Raw genomic sequence first — 24,941 nt, 5'->3', positions numbered from 1 at the left:
ACCACATCAGGGATGTCCCCATTACATGAGAAACCCCCATTACATCAGAGATGTCCCCATCACATGAGAAACCCCCTTCACATCAGGGATGTCCCCATTACATGAGAAACCCCCATCACATCAGAGATGTCCCATCACATGAGAAACCCCCATCACATCAGGGATGTCCCCATTACATGAGAAACCCCCATTACATCAGAGATGTCCCCATCACATGAGAAACCCCCTTCACATCAGGGATGTCCCCATTACATGAGAAACCCCCATCACATCAGAGATGTCCCATCACATGAGAAACCCCCATCACATCAGAGATTTCCCCATCACATGAGAAACCCCCATCACATCAAAGATTTCCCAAACACATGAGAAACCCCCATCACATCAGAGATGTCCCATCACATGAGAAACCCCCATCACATCAGAGATGTCCCATCAAATGAGAAACCCCCATCACATCAGAGATGTCCCATCACATGAGAAACCCCCATCACATCAGAGATTTCCCCATCACATGAGAAACCCCCATCACATCAGAGATGTCCCCATCACATGAGAAACCCCCATCACATCAGAGATTTCCCCATCACATGAGAAACCCCCATCACATCAGAGATGTCCCCATCACATGAGAAACCCCCATCACTCCAGAGATGTCCCCATCACATGAGAAACCCCCATCACATCAGAGATTTCCCCATCACATGAGAAACCCCCATCACATCAAAGATTTCCCCATCACATGAGAAACCCCCATCACATCAGAGATGTCCCATCACATGAGAAACCCCCATCACATCAGAGATGTCCCATCAAATGAGAAACCCCCATCACATCAGAGATGTCCCATCACATGAGAAACCCCCATCACATCAGAGATTTCCCCATCACATGAGAAACCCCCATCACATCAGAGATGTCCCCATCACATGAGAAACCCCCTTCACATCAGAGATGTCCCCATCACATGAAAAACCCCCATCACACCAGAGATGTCCCCATCACATGAGAAACCCCCATCACATCAGACATGTCCCCATCACATGAGAAACCCCCATCACATCAAAGATTTCCCCATCACATGAGAAACCCCCATCACATCAAAGATTTACCCATCACATGAGAAACCCCCATCACATCAGAGATTTCCCCATCTCATGAGAAACCCCCTTCACATCAGAGATGTCCCCATCACATGAGAAACCCCCATCACGTCAGAGATGTCCCCATCACATGAGAAACCCCCATCACATCAAAAATTTCCCCATCACATGAGAAACCCCCATCACATCAAAGATTTCCCCATCACATGAGAAACCCCCATCACATGAGAAACCCCCATCACATCAGAGATTTCCCCATCACATCAGAGATTTCCCCATCACATGAGAAACCCCCATCAGATTTACTGCGGCAGGCAGCCGCTTCTGGGCAAAGTGACGTAGGTATACGTCACTCGCTCTCAGGAGGCTAGGGGGCGAGCGTGCGCCACTGCGCTCCCGCCTCCATCACTGCCCCCGCTCGTCAGCAGGGAAGCCGATGCATGTGTCAGGCGGCTCCAATTGCTGTCATTATTACAGTAACAGCGCATATTTTTAGCACTGATTACTGTAGTAATGTCACTGGTTCCCCCCAAAAGTGTCAAAAATATCAGTCAGGGGTCTGACCTGTCCGCCGCAATGTCGCAGTCCCGCAAAAAAATCGCAGATTGCCGCCATTACTAGTAAAAATGAATAAAAATGACATAAATCTTTCCCGTAGTTAGTAGACGCGATAACTTTTGCGCAAACCAATTAAAATACGTTTATTGCGATTTTTACCAAAAATATGTAGCAGAAAACAACTTGATTGATTTTTACATTTTTCTTTTTTTGGAGAATGTCATATAGCAGAATGTAGAAAATATTATTTATTTTTTTCAAAATTGTCACTATTTTATTTTTTATAGCGCAAAAAATAAAAATCGCACAGGTGAAACAAAGCTCTATTTGTGGGGAAAAAAATACATAAATTTTATTTGGGTACAGCGTCGCACGACCGCGCAATTTTCCATTAAAGTAACGCAGTGCCGAATCGCAAAATAGGGCCTGGTCATTAAGGGGGCAACTCCTTCCAGTCTTAAGTGGTTAAGTGAAGATATTGTCTTGATATATTTGGGGGGGGGAGCTGCCATGTAGGCTGTACGGGGCCCCGTGATTTCTAACAGCAGCCCTGCATGACACTGATCCAGGACTAATGGGTCCCTTCCCTTGCTCGCAGCACCCTGGGTAAACTCAGACAGCACTCGGTGTGCTGTGTCAAACTGGTTGAAAAACACTGAACTAGATTTTGGCATCTCCCTGGTATCGCTACAAGTCATCACTTGCTGTTGTTCATTTACACAGTGATAGCACAGGTAAAAAACGATCAGTTGCTATGCTCTTTTGTAATTATATTTGACTAATGTGCTTTCTTTTAGAAAGCCAAATATTTACTGTGAACATTAATGCGATTGATTCCTAATTTGTGGACACAAAGCATTAGCCGATTAGCAGGCGCACCTCGAAGAATAATTACCTGACTGCATTTTCAGCTTTGGAATTCATATTAGAGAAGTCTGCGGTTACCACTTAAGGTGTCATAATAAAAATATTGTTTGTTAATTCTGCACTTGAAATATTTATTCTTAACTAAAAATAATATAATTTCTGCAGGTGCACTTAGAATATTTTTGTGACTTGATATGTGAAGCCCTTTTTCTTTTAATTCGCATGAATAGATACATATAAAAAAAAAGCTGGATCGTTTGTGATCTTTAAATAGAACGTGTTAGGACAATAATCTGAATGCTGGCATTGCCAATCATTGCTTCACTTATTAATAGCAAGTCACTGATGTGGAACAAGTATTTAGGTCAGCGGAGCAGTCCTGATTTCACTGTCTTCATGCTTGCGTGTTGCCTAGTTCCAGCTTCAAGCCAAAAGGGGGTCTATTTATCATTTTTTCCACTTAAGATGCACTCAACTTCCAGCCATGATTTACACAATTTTCCAGTTAAATATAATGTGAGAATGAGTGAAACTTGGGCGAAAACTTTGATAAATAGTTACCTAAGTAAAGGAGGCTGAAAGCTTGGTTAAAACCCAACTGCAGTATACAGCCTGCACCCCCCAGTCACTCCCCATCCCTCCCGTAAATGCTCTCAACAATTCATTTTAAATTCCAATATACATACAGTATCTTAAATCAAGGTGTCTTCTAGCTGGGTTCTTCCTCTACTTCTCCAGCTTTGGTAGTCCTCAAAACTGCATAGAACTGAGCTAACATTGTGATGCCTTTATGTAGCATTCAGCTGTGAGCCTAAGTTGTATAATGGCACACCTCTGGGGGGGGGGGGGGGGGCTGGGGACAGCATAGGCAGCATAGACTCACAGAAAATGGGTTACAGAATATGTAAACCCAACATTTCATATCCCTGATATGTGCCTACTACACCACGTACTTGTATGATAAAGTATCCTGGCCTTTTTGTATTGCTTCCTTTACGTGAAATAACTGGTGTTCCTGCCAGTCCCTCTGCTTTCCTATTAAAAACCAACCGCATTAAGCAGGAGAACACACCATGGCCAGTTCTCTAGCTATGCTGGGGACCCAGCCTGCTCTCCTTCAATGATCAGACTTGTCCTGACACCCTCTCCTCCCCTTCACAGATTTTCTAGGACAATTAGTGTACTGCTGTTTCTCCTCCCCCAGCTCTTATGCAACTGAATACTGAGGGAATCTAATCCCAAGTACAGGTATCTCCCTATGCTTGCATAGTGTTCCCGATCCTACAGTTATCAGCACGGGGCCCCTAAAAATTTGGGGAGATTTTGTAAGCTAAAAGCAGCCAGCTTCCCATATGCTGTCTTTGGTCTGTCCCCTTCCACCTCCCTTGTTTCACTACTGGCTTATTGTTTTGATGGGTAGCTTCCTTTGATAGAAGCAGAATGCTCATGATCCTTAAAAAAGCAGCACTGCACCCCTAAAATCTTCAGGAGATTTGATATTCAAAGGCTATTTTCTGGATCTGGTCTGCCTTCTCCCAAAATCAGCAGTTTGGCAGTTTGAGGTCCTTGAAGGTAGTTTAATCTGTTTTTTGGAAAACAGTTGGGGACCCATCTTTGGTGTGGTTTCCTGCAGTCGGTCCAGTCAACTCAAAAGTTAATTGCAGATCCCGTGCTCGTCCCCGTGGCTTGGCATGAGCGTGTAGAGGATACTGCTGGTCTGAGCTGAGGCTGCAGAGGCGGCTGTGTGAGCTCCGGAGGACAGAGCATCATTATCATCCTATCCATTCCAGCAGAGCCTAAGGGAGCGGGCGGAGAGTAGCCCCTTGGTGGAGGGTGCACTTCGTTACCTTGGATGGGAAATACTGCTAGAAATAATTAGATTGTTTAAAAGCAGCAAACATTTGAGTGACACGATCTGGCGTCTTGTTGCGTGACTGTATATTTAATGAGCAGGCTCTGACGTAATTATAACCCCACTGAGGAAGTCTCCTACGGACGTAACACGTACGGGGGAGGAGTTATAACATCACCCACGGCCACCACGCTGTATTGCTTATGCGTATGCTGCCTGCTTCTTACATAGTTACATAGTTTGTGAGGTTGAAAAAAGACATCAGTCCATCCAGCTCAACCTATGATGTGTGTGTGTGTGATTTGATGTTAAACTTCCATTGTATACCGCTGTATGTTGTGGTCTTTAAGAAGCCCATCTAATAGTTTTTTGAAGCTATCGATGCATCCTGCTGATACCACTGCTTGTGGAAGAGAATTTCACATCCTTACTGCTCTGACAGTGAAGAACCCCTTGCGTATTTTTAGGTTAAACCGTTTTTCCTCTAGTTTTAGTGAGTGGCCCGTGTCTTATTGTATTCCCTTTTTCTAAAAAGTTTGTTCCTTATGCTAGGGTCCTCACCAGTACAGTATTTGTACATTGATATCATATCCCCCCTCAAGCGTCTCTTCTCCAGAGAGAATAAGTCCAGTGCCCCTAGTCTTTCCTCATAGCTGATGTCCTCCATTCCCCTAATTATTTTTGTTGCCCTTCTCTGGACTCTCTCCAGTTCCAGCACATCCTTTCTGAGGACCGGTGCCCAGAACTGGACGGCACACTCCAGGTGTGGCCGGACCAGGGACTTGTAGAGTGGGAGAATAATCTCTTTATTTCTGGAGTGAATCCCCTTATTTATACATGCCAGTATTTTGTTGGCTTTGCTTGCAGTGGCTTGGCATTGCATGCCACTGCCAAGCCTGTTGTCTACTAGGACCCCCAGGTCCTTTTCCATCTTAGATTCACCCAGAGGTTCTCCCCCTAGTGAGTAGCTTGCTTTCGTGTTTCTGATGCCCAAATGCATTACTTTATATTTTTCAACATTAAACTTCATTTGCCATGTAGTTGCCCACACCCTTTTTTTGTTCAGGTCCGCTTGTAGGGTTTCCACATCCTGCTTCGAAGATATTGGCATGCTTAGTTTAGTATCATCTGCAAATACCAAGATTGTGCTAGATAATCCCTCCTCTAGGTCCACACCCGCCCAATCCGAGCACTCCCCATTTATCAGCACCCCCTGGAGCCAGTTCTCTATCCAGGTACTCAACCTATGGTCCATACCTACGTACCTTAGTTTGTACAGTAAGCGTTTGTGGGGAACTGTGTCAAATGCCTTTGCAAAGTCCAGATGCACCACATCCACAGGCCTTCCTTTCTCTAGATGGCAACTCACTTCATCGTAGAAGGTTATTAGATTAGTCTGGTAAGAACGATTTTTCATGAATTCATGCTGAATACTACTAATAATACCGTTTTCATTACTAAAGTCTTGTATGTGATCTCTTAACATCCCCTCCAAAATCTTGCAGACTACTGATGTTAGGCTGACCGGTCTTTAGTTACCCGGGATATATCTTGGCCCTTTTTTAAATATTGGTGCCACGTTGACTTTTATCCAGTCAGCTGGCACCATACCCGTCTGTAAACTATCCTTAAAGATAAAGAACAATGGTGTGGCTATGCCCTGGCTGAGCTCTTTAAGAACCTTGGGGTGCAAGCCATCCGGTCCCGGTGATTTATTTATGTTAAGTTTCTCTAGTTTCGTTCTAAGTCTATCTTCTGTTAACCATAGCGGTACTTCCTGAGGTGTATTATTTAGTTTAGCATTACAAGCTGGGTTAGTGTAGCCCCCCCAATTCTTTTGTGTAGACTGAAGAGAAGAAATGAGTTAACACTTTCGCCTTCTCTCTGTCCTCTGTGGCCAGATTCCCTTTGTCGTCTTTTATGGGGCCAATGTGTTCTGGCCTCGCTTTCTTACTATTTATATACTTAAAGAATTTCTTGGGTTTTTTTTTACTCTCTTCCGCTATATGTCTCTCATGTTCTATTTTAGCTGCCCTGATTTTGCCTTTATATTTTTTATTACACTCTTTGTAATGCTTGAATGCTGCCAGTGATCCCTCTGCCTTGTATTTTTTGAAGGCCTTTTCTTTAGTATTAATATGCATTTTTATGTTGGAGTTTAGCCACCCAGGGTTTATTTTTGCTCTTTTAAATGTATTTCCCTTTGGAATGCACTGGCCAATCCCTTTGTTTAGTATGCTTTTGAAGCACTCCCATTTTTCCATTGTTCTTTGTTCCCAGGGTTCTATCCCATTTGATATTTTCTAGCAAATAGCGCAGTTTTGGGAAATTGGCTCTTTTGAAATTCAGTGTCCTTATATTACCCTTATGTTTCCTATTTCTATGATTAATACTGAAAGTAATTGAACTATGGTCACTGTTTCCTAAGTTGTCCTGAATTTCTATATCCGTGAGCAGGTCTGTATTATTGGTAATCAGTAGGTCAAGTACCGCATTGTTTCTTGTCGGTGCATTCACCATCTGACCCATGAAATTGTTCTGCAAAACATTTAGGGACTGCCGAGCCTTGGATGAATGTGCGGTTCCTTCTGCCCAGTCTATATCTGGATAATTAAAGTCTCCCATTATAATGACATTTCCCATCCTTGCTGCCAATCCAATCTGTGAAAGGAGGTCCGCCTCCCCCTCCTCCCTCTGGTTGGGGGGCCTATAGCATACGCCCAATATTACTTTCCCCATAGTGCCTTCCCTTTGAAGTTCTACCCATAGAGATTCTACCTCATCCATAGCTCCATTATTAACATCATCCCTCATATTTACCTGTACATTATTCTTAATATACAGACATACCCCTCCCCCTTTTTTACCTTCTCTATCTCTGCGATAAAGGGAATACCCCTGAATGGTCACCAGCCAATCATGAGAGCTGTCAAACCAAGTCTCTGTAATCCCCACAAAATCTAAGTCCTCCTCATACATCAGCAGCTCCAACTCTCCCATCTTTTTGGCCAGGCTTCTAGCATTGGTATACAAACCTCATAATTGTGACCGGATTTATAATTAAAGGTTGTTAGGGCCAATTAAACTCCATGTTAATGTGTCTTTCATTGGATAGTGACTTAGGGGCTGATTTACTGAAGGCAAATAGACTGTGCACTCTAAGTGCAGTTCCTCCAAAGCTTAGTAAATGAGGTAAAGCTTTACTTTGCAAAGAATACCCAATCAGATGCAAAGAATTATATATATTTAAAAAAAACAAATTTTTTCTTGTACATGTTTAGTGTATAGTGTTATTGTTTAGCAGATGTTTAGCTATTAAAGTGGAGATCCACCCTAAAATGATACTTACCTCCATCTTCTCGCTCCGGGTCACCTGAAAAACAAATGGATAATCACAGTTTTTTTTTTTACTTACCTCGTAGAGAAGAAAATATACTTACCTTACTTCCTTCTCCCTCCCCTCGGCGGCCACGGCCCGTCGTCACTTCCTGGTTTTGCAATGATTCCTGGGAGCTGAACGTCATCGCTCCCAGGAATCATTGCGCCTGCACCGGCCCCGACGTCAGTTCCGGGACGCGCGCGTCATTCCCTTCTAAACAGCTTCTGGGCATGCCAAGAAGCTGTGGAGGGATGACGCGCGCGCACCGGAAGTGACAGCGGGGCCGGTGCAGTGCATCGTGGGACCGCAGAAGACGGAAGAGGACACAGAAGAGGATCGCGCTGGCTTCAAGCTGCCCACACCTGAGATGGCAGCGCTGGACAATACTTTTTCAAGGTAAGTATTTGTCCTAAAAGGTAAGTGCAACCCGGGACAGATCAGAGGCTAGCCATTGTGGAATGTACTAGCCCTGACTGTCCCGGGGGTATTTTTATTAAAAAAAAGTATTCCAGGGTGGAACTCCACTTTAAAGTGGCTGTAAAGGATAAAGGATTTCTACCTTCATGCATTCTAATGTGCATAGAAGCCTCAGCTGTTCCAGGTTTCTCTCTCCTCATTGGCTCCCACTGCTGTTAATCACAGCCAGCGAGCCAATGAGGAGAGAGATGACTGAGCCACAGCTCTTTGGAGTTTATTTGCTAAAGGCAAAACGACTGTGTATTTTGCAATGTGCAGTTGCTCCAGAGCTTAGAAAATGAGCAGAAGCTCTGTTGACTTCCATCATCCAATTATGTGTAAGCAAAAATGCTGTTTTTTTTTTTTTTTTTTTTTCCTTGCATGTGATTGGGTATTGTTTGCAAAGTGAAGCCTTACCTCATTTACTAAGCTCTGGAGCAACTGTATGTAGCATTGCCCCCCCCCCCCCCCGTAGAGACTGCTAGAAATTGCCTTGACTGGCTCCCCCGGCTACCAGCACACAGTTGTAGTTAGATCAAACTCCTGTTGGCTCTTCACAGAAATAAACCGTCTAGAGGTGTTGGTTTTGTTTGTTGTTTATTGTGTAATAGGGAAAGGGGAATAGTGGGATACTCCAATTGAACTATTCATACAGATGAGGACTTTTACCTTCAGAACTTCTTTAGTACTCAGGAACGGCCAGGCCGTTAATCCACACTGCCACAAGTGTAGATGGAATTAAGTCTCTTGCTCTCTTCACTCTCTGACAAGATGACTTGGGGATTGATATGTTATCCTCAGGACACTCTCACTAGCATCCCCTTTCAGCTGGCACCCGTCCACTGACTATCCTAGGAGCAGGGGTGGCCCCCCTTAGGTCAGGCCCCTTGACACAAGTTACTATATTCCTGACTGCAGAAACAGGACCTCCAGTGTCTCCCTTCTCAGTCAGATTCCCTGGACCTCTGGGTTCAGCTCCTCTCGACCACTCATCCAGCCCTGAGAACGACCTCCTTAGGGCCCATGGCACCTCTACAGAAGAGGAGGCAGTCACCCCCTCCCCCTGGGACTCCGCTCCCCTACGAAAGACCCCAAGCACATGTGCTCCTGGCTTTTATAGAGTAGCCCAACATGCACCGAGGCATCCTGCCCTCTGCTAATCATCAGGACTGTATCAAAAGTCCATGCACCCATTCGTCAGGTTTCCTCCCACTGTCCAATATGCCTCACTATTGGTCCAGTGTAAAACACTCTCTAGACTGAATGAATTGCATACTGAGCACAATGAGCAGACCTCACTAACAGATCCTGCGCTCTGGTAGGCAGAGAACAATATAGATTTACCTGCAGCCCCTTTGGTAAGCAGACAGAGCTCAAAACTATACTTTCTCACTAGCATCTACCTAGGAGGGTGGTACATGTACTTGCAGAGGGCAACTGCACTTTGCAAAGTGCACAGTCTATTTGCCTTTAGTAAATCAAACCCATAGAGTGGGGCTCGGGAGCACATTCAATATCACTCTAAAGCTCAATTCTAGGTTCAAGTCTGTTGGCTCTTGAGGGTTAGTTTCCTTAAAAGTGACAGAGTACAGGTATTGCGTTTCTCTAATGGGCTGCCAACACAACACAATGGACTAAAAATTGTACCTTAGCTTTATTGGTAATGCAAATATCAGATCTGCAACTCGTAGCACGGTAGAGCTGATATGTAACGTATCAGCCAAATGATCAGACCAGTGGTGATGTGCAATTTCTACTTTACTTAGAAATGAAAATCAACTTAGATTACACAGGAGATCATGTGAACAAGGGTTTGCAGTACAAAACAGCAACATGAGGAGTGGGGAAACAGGCATAAAACATATGAAAACAATTCTACTGCAGTTCTACAAATAGCCACTGGATGGCAGCAGAGTGTTCTGTGTTCAGTATATTGATAGGATAGAGAGCTGAAGAATCTCAAGTGTTCCAAGATATTATTCGTTCATTCAGCAGACTGTGAGCTGAGGGGATTTCCTGCTGGCACAGACGTCACACTGGCACTGCTGATGTTGACTTTGGTCAGGAGGCTCTGGGGGCTCTAGATAGGACCACCCCACTGCTTGGACAACTTCTCCACATAGACTGTAACAGATTCCTCTCCAGTGACTGAGGCTTGGATAGATGCTGCCTGCTCTTGTGCTCACTGCTGGTGGCCCGCACACCAGACTAATCAAATGAGGACCCAGCACCTGGGGACAACTCACTTGCCCAGCCACTGCTGTCCCATCAGGCAGGATCTCTCTGAGCATGGGAAGCTGGGAGGAGCTGGCATTTATACTCCCTGGGCGTGTCCAGGAGCTCAGGGGATGCTGGGAGCCCAAAGGATTGTGGGGAATTGAGTTAAAGGGACTTGCACCTGAATCTGGATAAAGGGGCACACCACTACAGAGCATTATCGTGAGGTGCACTGCAGGTGCATTCTAGTGCCATTCAAAATTAATAAAAAAACAATGTGCACCAATCAGCGCACAGTGTGATTCCAAGAGTTGCCGTAAAATATGTGATTTACTGCACAATACCTCAATGCCCTGGTGTAAACAAAGCTTTTTTGCCATCAGTTTTAGTAGTGTGACTGAGTTGCTAAAAATTGCCCTTGTACTCAGGACCTGTCTGCACTTAGATAAGACTCATCAAAGGAACAATATATGGTCATCTCAGATGGGGCTTTGTAATCTATTGTAATCATTTATTGAACAGAAGAAAAGTCTGAAGCAGATGAATGTGGGTATCAGAATTTGGAAGCAATGTGCTCCATCCAACGCCGCGTGTTTGCATTTAAAATGAACCTTTCTCATCTCAAGACACAGCTGTATTGTAATGGAAATCATTATGTGGTTTGCTCTTTGTAAACTCAGGGAAAATGTTCTTAGATCTCAGAGAGATTAGGAGAATTATTCTGTAATAACTTGCTGTACTTTTGTGTATAAGCAATGCTTGCGTGAGGCAACTGATAATATGTCTCTGATTAAAAAAAAAAAAGTAGAGCTCAAATGAACACAGCCGGCTACTTTTACATCAAACAACATATGCCAGTGGGTCTGAAGCTTAAGGAAAAGCTGTCAAAAAACCTTGCAAATTAGTATTGAGTATATGATGAAACATACATCAACAGGGGTCACCTTTACTGAAAATCGCAAGTCAAAACAATTAGAAATATGGGCAGCTGAATTTATACTGTATACATACCCTGACTTTACCAGTAAAAGTCTAGCTTGGCACCACCCTTTCAACACTCCATTCCTCCTATTGGTCCTTTCATGTGATTAAGAACCTAGAGCAGTGATGGCGAACCCATGGCAAGCATGCCACGGCTGGCACACAGTCCCCTGTCTGTGGGCACACGAAAGCCGCCGCCACTGCCCACGCTTTGACAAGGGAAGAAGCGAGCGCTGGCTGTCAGTGTATTCCCCCCACTCACCGCCCTTCTTTTGTCAAGCACTAGGGGACAAGGACAGCGGTGCTTGCAGGGATTGCTGTCCACTCTGATTCCTCCTGCCTTCCCATTGGCTGCAGCCAGGGACCAATGAGGAGTTAGACACGTGCACCATGGGACATGTAGTTCCAGAAGACTATGGCTCTATTTTAATAAATTAAAGAGAAACTACAGCCCCAGCATGCACTGAGAAAATAAGAGGAGGGACAGCCTGGAGCTGGGAAAATAAAGGGCTGATGAAGAACGGAGAGCAATGGGTGAGTGGAGTGTGGAGACAAGAGTGAGAGGAGGTTGAGGTGGTTCAGAAGGGAGAGAAAGCCCAAGCTACAACAGCCCGTGGAGTTGAACCAGCTAGAGAGGAGCAAGAGGACAGTGCTGACAGGACACAATCAAGAGTGAGGAGACTGATCAAAGGCACCAACAAAAGGAGAAGCTGCTGCCAGGCACATCGACACTGGATGCCGGAGCCGGATTTGTGCTGAATTGACTGCAATCCCTCTTGGAGTGTGTGATCATCACCTGGGTGGCTGGGGGTCTGCAGTTTAATTGCAGTGTTGGCATTTTGAAAAAAAATAGGTTGGCTTTGTATTAAAGTTTGGGCACTCTGGTTTAAAAAGGTTCACAATAAGTGACCTAGAGGGAGTCTAAGTAAGTGTGTGGGTGGGGGGGCAGAGGTAAGTGTGTGGGTGGGGGGCCGAAGTAAGTGTGTGGGTGGGGGGCCGAAGTAAGTGTGTGAGTGGGGGGCTGAGGCCCAAGCCTGTTTTTTTATGGGAAATGCCAAGATTTGTAGCTGAATTCCAGGTATATAGTGTATATATATTTTTTTCTCACATAGTTACATTGATCCAGCTTGGACAAAAGTATATATATATATATATATATATATATATACAGTATCTCACAAAAGTGAGTACACCCCTCACATTTTTGTAAATATTTTATTATATCTATTCATGTGACAACACTGAAGAAATGACACTTTGCTACAATGTAAAGTAGTGAGTGTACAGCTTGTATAACAGTGTAAATTTGCTGTCCCCTCAAAATTACTCAACACATTAAAGCGGAGTTCCGGCCTCAAAATTGATAAAATAGATTTTGGGTCATCCAATTGCTGAGGGCAACCTGAAAAAGAAATGGATACTGGCGATTTTTTCTTTTTGGACACTTACCTTATTATAGAAGAAAATATACTCACCTTCCTTCCACTCCCTCCCTCCGCGGCTCACTTGTCACTTCCGGTTTGCGATGACTCTTGGGAGCTGAACGTCATCGCTCCCAGTAATCAATGCGCCTGCACCGGCCCCGCTCGTCACTTCCGGTGCAGGCGCGGCATTCACAGCTAAACAGCTTCTGGGCATGCCCAGAAGCTGTGCAGGGATGCCGCACCTGCACCGGAAGTGACGAGCGGGGCCGATGCAGTGCATTGTGGGACTCCGACATCACGGAAGAGGACACGAAGAGGGACGCTGCAGCTTCAGCAACCCACACTTGAAATGGCAGCGCTGGAGAAGAAATTTTCAAGGTAAGTATTTCTTCTTACAGGTAAGTGCGACCCGGGACAGTTCAGAGGCTATCCATTATGGAATGTACTAGCCCTGACTGTCCCGGGGGTATTTTTAGCTCAAATTGACCCCCCCGGGGCCGGAACTCCGCTTTAATGTCTAAACTGCTGGCAACAAAAGTGAGTACACCCCTAAGTGAATATGTCCAAATTGGGCCCAAAGTGACCAGTATGAGAGAGTGAGAGCGAAAACATCAAATTTAACACACCTACTCCCAATTCACACCAGAGACCTTGTAACACTAACGAGTCACATGACATCGGGAAGGGAAAATGACTGATTGGGCCGAATTTGGACATTTTCACTTAGGGGTGTACTTTTGTTGGCAGTTGTTTAGACATCAATGGCTGTGAGTTGAGTTATTTTGAGGGGACAGCAAATTTACACTGTTATACAAGCTGTACACTTACTACTTTACATTGTAGCAATGTGTAATTTCTTGTCACATGAAAAGATATAATAAAATATTTACAATCAAAATACGCTTATTGGGATTTTTTTTACCATAAATATGTATCAGAAAACAAATTGGCCTAAAAGTATGAAAAAAATAGATTTTTAAAAAAAATTTTTGGGAGGGGGTGTTATATAGCAGAATACATAAAAATCACACAGGTGATCAAATACCACTAATATAAAGACCCCAATTGTCGGAAAAAAAAGGAAATCAATTTCAGCGTAGCACGACTGCGCAATTGTCCGTTAAAGTAACACAGTGCCGAATCGCAAAAAAATGGTCTTGTCATTAAGGGGGAAAATCCTTCCGGTCCAGAACTGGTTAAAGAGACCCAATCACAACCTAAAAAAGTAAAAAAAAAAAACTATATAAACTATAGTTATATGACTCGCCACCTCCACTGCAGCCGATATTCGCTGTCTTGCAGAGCTGGAAGCACTGACAATAACTTTTTTACATTTATCAGTGAATATTAAGAAAGTCCATCTGGGATAAGCAAGATTCAGAAAAGGACGAAGCTTTCTATTGTGGCCCTTTAAGCCAAAAGTTAATAACAGGGGATATGTTTTCTTTTTCAACGTGTGACACGCACGTGAATAAGTGGTCGGGGTTCGTCTAGTACACACAATGTATATGTAACATAGGAAATGGGTAACAACATTGGTGGCATTTAAACATAATGCATTTTCATTATTATGGTGAAAGACAGGAAATCCAATAAGGGTATTATGTTCCCCCGAAAGGTCACCAGCGGACTGTTGGCTGTGTGAAGTATTTTCGCCTAATACACAAATATACAGCTTAGTATGTGTTGATTACATACAAAACAGTTTGTTTACCCAAAAATGGCATTATTTTCCAAACCTGCCTTCAATAGATGGATATTCATTATCATAGGAAAAGATCCTTAACCACTTTACCACCGGAGGATTTTGCTGTCTTACGTCTGGGCCACTTTTTGCGATTCGGCACTGTGCGACTTTAACTGACAATTGCGCGGTCATGCAACGCCGTACCCAAACGAAATTTACGTCTTTTTTTTTCCCACAAACAGAGCTTTCTTTTAGTGGTATTTGATCATCTCTGCGATTTTTATTTTTTGCGATATTAATAAAAAAATGCGACAATTTTGAAAAAATAACAATATTTTTCTACTTTGACAATTTTTGTCATATATTTTGGCCAAAATGTATTTAGCTACATGTCTTTGACAAAAACATTTTCAATGAGCCTATTTTTAACCGCTTTAAGACCGGAAGATTTTACCCCATTCCTGACCAGGCCATATTTTGCGATTCGGCACTGCGTTAATTTAACGGACAATTTCGCGGTCGTGCGATGCTGTACCCAAATTAAATTGACGTCCTTTTTTTCCCCACAAACAGAGCTTTTTTTGGTGGTATTTGATCACCTGTGCGATTTTTACTTTTTGCGCTATAAACAAAAAAAGAGCGACAATTTTGAAAAAATAACAATATTTTTCAATTTTTTTTTAGATGAAATCCCCCCCCCCCCCCCAAAAAAAATGTAAAAATCAAAATTTTTCAACATTTTAGGCCAATTTGTTTTCTGCTACATATTTTTGGTAAAAAAAAAATTGCAATAAGCGTATTTTGATTGGTTTGCGCAAAAGTTTACTTACTAAGGGAAAGATTTCTGTCATTTTTGGTGTTTTTTTTTTAACGAGTAATGGCGGCGATCTGCGATTTTTTTTTTGCGGGACTGCGACATTGCGACGGACAGATCAGACCCTTGACTGACATTTTTGACACTTTTGGGGGGACCAGTGACATTACTACAGTAATCAGTGCTATAAATATGCACTGTTACTGTAAAAATGACACTGGCAGGGAAGAGGTTAATTTTATTGGAGAGGGAGGGGTTAATGTATGGCTGGTGCTTACTAACGTGTGTGGGGGGAGGGGACTGAGTGACACAGGGACAGATTGCAGGTTCAGCTATGCTGAATCCTGCAATCTGACCCTGCCTGTCACTTAGGAGATCCGCCCCCTTTGTTTACACAAACGGGCGGATCTCCACACTAGATCCCCGACGATCGGGGAAGAGCAGCGGTGATCACCGCCGCTCCTCCCCTGGCTCGACTCCCGCTGTAACTGAATACGGCGGGAGCAAGCCTCCGACAGCGCGCGCGCCGCCGAGAGAGGGGAATGTCTGGTGATTTAGACCTACGTCACCAGACGATAACGAGCCGCAGTAGCAGCACAGAGAGCAGTGCGGAAGTGGTTAAAGTGGCCACAGCACCAGATATAATTTTCACTGTTAAAGCGGAACTTAAGGGCCAGTTCACACTAGATGAGGTGCGAATTCACAGCGAATTGGCTGCAAATCCACACCGCATCAAAATCGCAACCTGTTCATGTGAACTGATTGCGGAGTGTATATTAACCACTTCCCAACCGCCCGCCGCAGTTATACTGCGGCAGGGCAGCCCCCCTGCACAAAACGACGTAGGTATATGTCAGTAGCGCGCCTGCAGCTAGGGGGCGAGCGCGCGCACCATTCGGCAGCGGGGACTCCGATGCACGGGGCAGGCGGCTCCGATTGCCGCCTGACACAACCACGATTACTCCCCACTGAGAGAGATGAGCGGTCGGCTGTTGTAAATACAGTTGACCATTCTTCTCCCTGGAATGATCACAGAGCCTTCTATATCGGAACACAGGTCTCTATGATAATTTCACAAGCCATGCTCCCCCCCCCCCCACAGTTAGAATCACTCCCCTAGGTACACATTTAACCCCTTGATCACCCACATTGTTAACGCCTTCCCTCCCAGTGTCATTATTACAGTAACAGTGCATATTTTTTAGCACTGATTACTGTAGTAATGTCACTAGTCCCCCCAAAAGTGTCAGTTAGGGGTCCGGTCTGTCCGCCGCAATGCCGCAGTTCTACAAAAAATCGCAAATCGTCGCCATTACTAGTAAAAAAAATAAATAAAAATGACATAAATCTTTCCCGTAGTTAGTAGATGTGATAACGTTTGCGTAAACCAATAAAAATACGCTTATTACGATTTTATTTACCAAAAATATGTAGCAGGAAAAAAATTGGTCTAAAATGTTAAAAAATTTAGATTTTTACATTTTTTTGGGGAATGTTATATAGCAGAATGTGAAAAATATCGTTTTTTTTTTCCATAATATTTTTTTGTTTATAGCGCAAAAAATAAAAATCGCACAGGTGATCAAATACCACCAAAAGAAAGCTCTGTTTGTGGGAAAAAAAGGACGTCAATTTTATTAGGTACAGTGCCGCACGACCGCGCAATTGTCCATTAAATTAACGCAGTGCCGAATCGCAAAATATGGCCTGGTCATTAAGGGGCAAAAACTTCCGGTCCAGAAGTGGTTAAAGGGTAACCCCACTTTCGTGGAGAAAAAAATAGCAAATAAAGAAAAAATAATATAGCATATACAATTGCGACACAAATCATATTGTAATGGAATGTCATTAAAAATTAGCTTTCCTTTTCAATCTGCAGCTGTTGTAATTTTCTGAAAATGCAATATGGCTACCTGAAGCTGTTCTGTACACAGAATGTATACTGACCACACCCCCAGAAACCTAATTTCCTGCTTGTGTGATTGGCTCACCAATTTTCCCAGAAGTCTGCCTAAGATGCAAGTCAGATTTCTGGCATCCCCTGCAACAAAAATGTCATTTTTGGTGAGATACTCCCAATAGGAAAACATGTCTAAAGCAGTGGTACTGCTAGAGAGTTTTTTTTTTTTTCTTGGGAGGGTGCATGTGATCAGCACAGCAGGCATCTCAACCTGAAAAAACAATTTTCAGGGAGGTGGCACTCCCCCCCCCCGCGCCGCTACAGCGCCGCTGCCGCGCCGCTACCGCTCCGCTGCTGTGCCCCCCCTCCCCCCACACGCACTAATTTAACACAACTAGGGGATGATCAAATGAAATGGAATCAGTATACAGAGGTTTACTTCTTCTGAGAGATAGTAAAGGAACACTCTAACCACCATGACCACTTCAGTAATTTGATAGGTGGGAGGAGTCAGAAACACTGCACATGCTGGGACATTTACAGTTATGTGCTGGGGGCTAGTTGCACCCCTAGCACATGTGACTTAGGCAGCTGCTTTGGGCCCCACAACAATGACTGGGGCAGCCTTTTGCACCACATTAAAGAGGGCCCTGGCGGGTGTCAACCGGGTGCGGTCTGCACCCCCCTGCACCCCCATAATGATGCCACTGAGAGTCGGGTCTGAGAGTGTCTCAGGGGAGTTGTTGCAGTTTCTACCATTTGGACACAGAGCCTTTGTGTGAGGATAGAGGTGTGCTCCAGCCAAGAGAGGTGACCTTCTAGGGAGACAAGACTTCATGTTGGAGAGATTCCCTTGCCTCAAGGACTGGGAGGGTTGGGACAGCTAAGTGGATCAGCGGAGGACCGGGATAGCTTGGACAACTAGAGAGTCCAGGAAGGGGATCTGCAATTCTCAAGATTTGGAGAGCCCGGAGTGCTGGGAGAACCCCATCCAGAAGCCAAGAGTGGCCCCTTGCAGTGAGTGAGTGAGCCTGAAGAGCCCATTGTCCAGGAGACCAGAGAGAGCAATGGTCCTGCTGACAAAGCCAGGTGGCTCGGCATTTCTGTAAATGCATTTTCCCATTGTCCTTTGTGAAGCTAAAACCTCTGCGTGGGCAATAGCGTGACCACATTTCCTAACTGCCATTCAGGGACACTTACTTTCCCAAGTGCATTTCGTCAAACTTATACGTGAGACTGGCAAAAACATATCTGTCTGTGCATTTTTCAGTATTTCTGCACACTTTAACTGGCTACTTAGATATCTCTCAAGTCCTGATTTTGGAACCAAGGAACTGTCCCCAAAAACTGTAGCCACACACACACACTACATCCATGTAACTCCAAGCAGAAGTTCTGGCGCTAATCCAAGATTGGAAAATCCTGAAATGTCCCTTCGCAGAGAATGCACAATAGCACATGAAGAAAATATCTGTAGCAACACTGTTCGCCCAATCCCAAACACAGGACAGCATGTAGGTAAATTTGAAAGAAAATGAGGGATGGCGCTCAGATATGCATAATGCTCATGCTGGTGAAATTCAACCCCAATGTGGACTTCAATAGACAGTCTCAAAAAGATTTATTGAATAGATCCAATGGTTAAAACAATATAATAGATTAATAATGAACAGTCCTACCACTCCTTGAAGACTCTGTGCCTCCTCACTGATTGTTTGTAGAAATCCCTAGTATGTTCTTAGGGACCTGGTAATCGGTGTAAAGGGTTGTGGCTGGCAGATGGAAAAACGGATTGGGTCAGAAGCGGGGGGGCTCAAACGGTCTGGTGTGCGGCCGCCTTCCCAGACCTGAGCCTCTGCGTTGAGCTCCCTTGGTGCCTACCGTGTGAGCACCGGGAGGCGCACGCTGATCATGACGTCACCGCGCAGGACGAGATCGGAAGTCCATAGATGGCCAGCCAGGGGAGTCACCCGGAAGCCGAGAAGAGCGGAGGACTGGATACGTTCGCTTCTGTGGAGCCTCCCGATTGCCATGCCACAACGACATGTTTCGCACGATTGTAGCTTTGTCAAGTTGTGGCTGAACTCTGAAGGCAATCGGAGGCTCTAAGAAGCCAAGTAATGGGCGGGGTTAGGCTCACTGGCCAATGGAAAAAATCCCAATAGGCTGAATCAAAGAAAAATACCCAAATGATGACACATGTTAAATCATAGAATTAAAAAATAGATAAATAAATAAAAAATATATAAAAAAAAAAAAAAGCCACAACGACATGTTTCGCACGATTGTAGCTTTGTCAAGTTGTGGCTGAACTCTGAAGGCAATCGGAGGCTCTAAGAAGCCAAGTAATGGGCGGAGTTAGGCTCACTGGCCAATGGAAAAAACCCCAATAGGCTGAATCAAAGAAAAATACCCAAATGATGACACATATTAAATCATAGAATTAAAAAATAGATAAATAAATAAAAAAATATATATAAAAAAAAAAAAAAGCCACAACGACATGTTTCGCACGATTGTAGCTTTGTCAAGTTGTGGCTGAACTCTGAAGGCAATCGGAGGCTCTAAGAAGCCAAGTAATGGGCGGGGTTAGGCTCACTGGCCAATGGAAAAAACCCCAATAGGCTGAATCAAAGAAAAATACCCAAATGATGACACATGTTAAATCATAGAATTAAAAAATAGATAAATAAATAAAAAAATATATATAAAAAAAAAAAAAAAAGCCACAACGACATGTTTCGCACGATTGTAGCTTTGTCAAGTTGTGGCTGAACTCTGAAGACAATCGGAGGCTCTAAGAAGCCAAGTAATGGGCGGGGTTAGGCTCACTGGCCAATGGAAAAAACCCCAATAGGCTGAATCAAAGAAAAATACCCAAATGATGACATATGTTAAATCATAGAATTAAAAAATAGATAAATAAATAAAAAAATATATATAAAAAAAAATAAAAATCATTCCGGGACACTGCATTGTACCGGAATGAGGGTGACCGGGACCCGGGACAGACTCTCCAAATGCGGGACTGTCCCGGGCGATCCGGGACACATGGTCACCCTAGTGGGCAACCTTGTAAAGACTTTTTTTAAAAACAAAAGTGGGCTGACAACTTATTAAAAAAAACTTCAGACCGGCATGGACTTCACTAAAAAACACATCTACTGTTGAGCTAACCAACCCCCCGTATCCATAGCCGCTGATAGGGGGGGGGCACCAGTCCTCCTGTAGGGGGCCCGGGCACACGGGGTGGGGGGGGCCCAACAGCATGGGAATTGGTCCGGTCCGGCAGGGGGAAATTACAGAAGGAAGCCCTGTACGGCTCTCTGCAGCAGCTGAAAGCTAATTTCTTCCCCTCCTGACAGCTTTCAGCTGCTGCAGGGAGGGACACAGACACAGGGCATCATTCCTGTAATTGCTTCTCCAACACTGATCCCCCTCCCTGTTCTGCCTGCTTCAGATACCCCCCCCCCCTTTCCCCATGTGCCCCCTTTTTACTGTGCCGCCCCCCCCCCCCCCCCCCAGAGCACTGCAGGCTTCCCTGTCCTGTAAAAAATAAAAAATTCTAAACATAAAAAATAATAATTAAACATTGTAATAAATCATTTTAAAAAATTGTAAAAAAAAAAGTATTGTAAACTTTTTTAACATTGAAAAAAAGATTATAATTTTTTTCATGTAAAAAATAATTAAAAAGGGCTCATTCACACGGGGTTCTCTGTTATGTTTATGTCTGCTAATAATGATATTAGTGTATTTTTATTGAAAATATTGTCTTGATATGTTTGGGGGAGGGGGGATAGGTAGGTTGTATGGGGCCCAGTGATTTCTAACAGCAGGCCTGCCCATATCACATTTTACTTAGGAAAATATACTCCCTTTTTTTTTTTTTAATTTCTGAAAATAAGTATGTACGACCATATCAAAATCAAAGGCAGTGGATGGGTTTCATCTACCCATGATTAAACGGAGGCATTGGAGGAGATAAGGGCGGGACTAATATGCCGCAAAATGATTTCAGCACAAAAGAAAACAGACCTTTTACATCAAAGCTTGCGTAACTGTATTCCTATCACTGAAAATTACAGACAAAGCCTGGCGACCGAAATGGAGTTCTACGTGAATGGAATATATGACTTCGGAGGGAGAGTCACGGGTGCCGGGCCATCGTACCACAAAGAAACAAAGACTTTGTTATTCAAAAAATAATAGGACTTGCTTCAATATCATGAGTTTCTACTACATTGGATTTTTTTTTTTTATTTAAGGAAGAAAGTATGCAGAGACAAAGGAGCTTTCTGTCAAACCCATCATTAGTTGCGGTACATGAAATTATTACTTGGAACATTATAATGATATAACATCAGAGCCGAATACAAAGACTTTTTTATTTTTTAATAGAAGCACAATGCTGTTTTAGATTAGACATGTTTTGTGTTATCTGTATTGGAGTTTTCTCTTATTTAGCATATATTTCCTGGAGAAGGTGAAATTCTAATAGTCTAGAAGTCATACGATATTTTGGCAATAGGACATTTTGTACAGCAAGGGTATAGCTCCATACTGTCCCTGATCTGGAACAAAGTCCCTCTGTTCCTCTTTCCTCCTCATTTGTCCCTCATTTTGGTCTGATCTATATATACTAGTGATCGACCGATATCGGTTTTTCGTTGCCGATACCGATATTTTGGCCAATGCATATCGGTATCAGCTGATATTGGGCGATATTTTCGTAAAAAAAAAAATATATATATATATTTGACAGGTACTCTTGTGGAGAGATCTGGGGGTCTAAAAGGCCCCAAACCCCTCCTCTGCACTTAAAAGCATTCAAAACGCCAAGTTTGACTGTTTTGAATGCTTTCATTTTTTGTAATCTGGCGCCAGACAGTACCCGGAAGTGATGTCACTCATGACATTATTTCCGGGTTTTTACATGGAGACCCGATCAGAGCTGAATGCGGCTTTGATCGGGTCTTAGGCGGCCGTGCAGGCTGGTTGCCTGGGTCTCCCAGTGGGACGGGAGACCCGGGTGAGCCACGGAAGGGGGGGGGGGACGTCCCCTCCCGCTACTTGTAATGACAGCCAGCCGAGCGGATTCTCAGCCACATCGGTTGTCATTACAAGACAGCTGACCGTCAGCTATGGACGCCGGTATCGGGGTGATGCCTTTAGCTGCAGGCATCACTCTGGTACAAGCACTTTCTCAAAATATCGGCAATATCGGTACCTCAGGGGGCCGATTCCGATATATCGGGGAAAGTGCATATGGGCCCTCGATATATCGGCTTTGCCGATAATTGGTCGATCTCTAATATACACTATATTGTCAAAAAGTATTGGGACGCCGGCCTTTACATGCACATGAACTTTAATGGCATCCCAGCCTTAGTCCGTAGGGTATAACTTTGCAGCTATAACAGCTTTAACTCTTCTGGGAAGGCTTTTTCATTTTTTCAGAGGGAACTCTTAAGGCGTCAGCATACCAAGACATTTTGGACAATTTCACTCTCCCAACTTTGTGGGAACAGTTTAGGGATGGCTCTTCCGGTTCCAACATGACTGCACACCAGTGCACAAAGCAAGGTCCATAAAGACATCAATGAGTGAGTTTGGGGTGGAGGAACTTGACTCGCCTGCACAGAGTCCTGACTTCAACATAATAAAACACCTTTTGGATGAATTAGAGCGGTGACTGCGAGCCAGGCCCTCACCTCCAACATCAGTGCCTGACCTCAAAAATGCGCTTGTGGAAGAATTGTCAAACATTCCCATAGACACACTCCTAAACCTTGCAGACAGTCTTCCCAGAAGAGATGAAACTGTTATAGCTGCAATCGGTGGGCCAACTCAATATTGAACCCTAAGACTGGGATGCCATTAAAGTTCATGTGTGTGTAAAGGCAGGCGTCCCAATACTTTTGCCAATATAGTGAATAGCATACTGGTATGTATAAAAAATAGGATTCTCTCCAGAGATAAAACTATAATTCTCCCACTCTACAAAGACTCTGGTCCGGCCACATCTGGAGTATGCTGTCCAGTTCTGGGCACCGGTCCTCAGGAAGGATGTGCTGGAACTGGAGAAAGTCCAGAGAAGGGAAACAAAGATAATTAGGGGAATGGAGGACATCAGCTATGAGGAAAGACTGCAAGCATTGAACTTATTCTCTCTGGAGAAGAGACGATTGAGGGGGAACTTGATATCAATGTACAAATACTGTACTGGTGACCTTAGCATAGGGAACAAACTTTTCAGAGGAAGGGAATTCAAAAAGACACGTGGCCACTCACTAAAACTAGAAGAAAAGCGGTTTAACCTTTGTAGCAATATTTCCAGGCATTGGGCTTAATATGGGTCTGCCATTGTTACCGGAAACACTTCCAACACATTTAAGCTGAAAACCCAAGTGTGAGAGCTGAGATAATGACCATTCCGGCATCTGTGGTTTGTTTTGTGTATTTTATAATGGGGATGGGAGAAGGGAATGAGTGGGATACTCCTCTGGCTCAACTAGGTTCAACTGGGACACTGTACAGAATAATGCGTGTTAGCGCTGTCTTGACGCCAGTTGAATGCTGGCCAACGCTCCCTGGCGCTTGAAAATACTGTTCTGCTGAACTGTGCTGGAACTTCGATTTTAATACTCAAGTTAACTCAGAAGATCCAGGACTGTAGGACATTTGACTCCTGACACTCTGTTTAGCTCAAAAGTCCAGTGAACAGCTCCCTCCAGCCCTTCACTGATTGAGGTAGCTCCTTGTAACTACTTGTGCTGCTGAAACCCTTAACACTGTACACTTAACTCTTCAGGGCCCAACCGCTGGCGCCCCCTCTGACACTTCAGGGTCCTCTCGCTAGGCACCCCCTCTAACACCTCAGAGTCCTCTCGCTAGGCACCCCCTCTAACACCTCAGAGTCCTCTCGCTAGGCACCCCCTCTGACACTTCAGGGTCCTCTCGCTAGCCACCCCCTCTGACACTTCAGGGTCCTCTCGCTAGGCACCCCCTCTGACACTTCAGGGTCCTCTCGCTAGGCACCCCCCTTGACACTAGCTGGCTCCTGGATCCCTGAGACCTTCACCGGAGTGATCCCCTCTATACTTCAGGCAGACCCTCAGGGGCAATTCACAGTACTCACAAACTTGGCATGCTTTCCTGGAACTGAACCCTTCTATCTCCACTGGTCTTCAGCACACCGGATCCTCTCTGCAGCTCAGCTCAGCTCTCTCTCTGGACTCTCAGGCAGCCACCTGAGACACCCGATCCTTCTGACAGGAGGAGAGACAGCCGTACTCTCCCTCCTGGGACTCTGCTTCCCGCCAAAGACGCTGCGTCATGCTCTCCCCTCAAACTTATACCCACTCCCAGAATCCTCTGCGGCAGAATCTGCCTTCTGGGGTAGATACAGGCCTGAATGAGCCACTGATTGGGTTTCCTCCTTTGCCCAATGAGAATCCTCTCATGGAGCCAGTGGGGAGACTCCCCTCTCAGCAGCCACACCTGGGAGACATGACAGCCCAGCTGAAAATTCTGGACCTGCTGTTAGGCAGTCAAGGCCCACTATGCTTTTACTTAGCCCCTACCTTGTAGGGTGCTACACCTTAAACTGCGTAAAGGGTTCTGTACTGTCAGAGGGGTAAGGATGTGGAATTCTCTTCCACAAGCAGTGGTATCAGAAGGGAGCATCGATAGTTTCAAAA

The sequence above is a fragment of the Pelophylax lessonae genome (assembly GCF_965119305.1).
Source record: "Pelophylax lessonae genome assembly, chromosome: 5".
In the NCBI taxonomy this organism is placed as follows: Eukaryota; Metazoa; Chordata; class Amphibia; order Anura; family Ranidae; genus Pelophylax; species Pelophylax lessonae.
The sequence above is the reverse complement of the archived record's forward strand: the minus strand, read 5'-3'. Positions refer to the sequence as shown.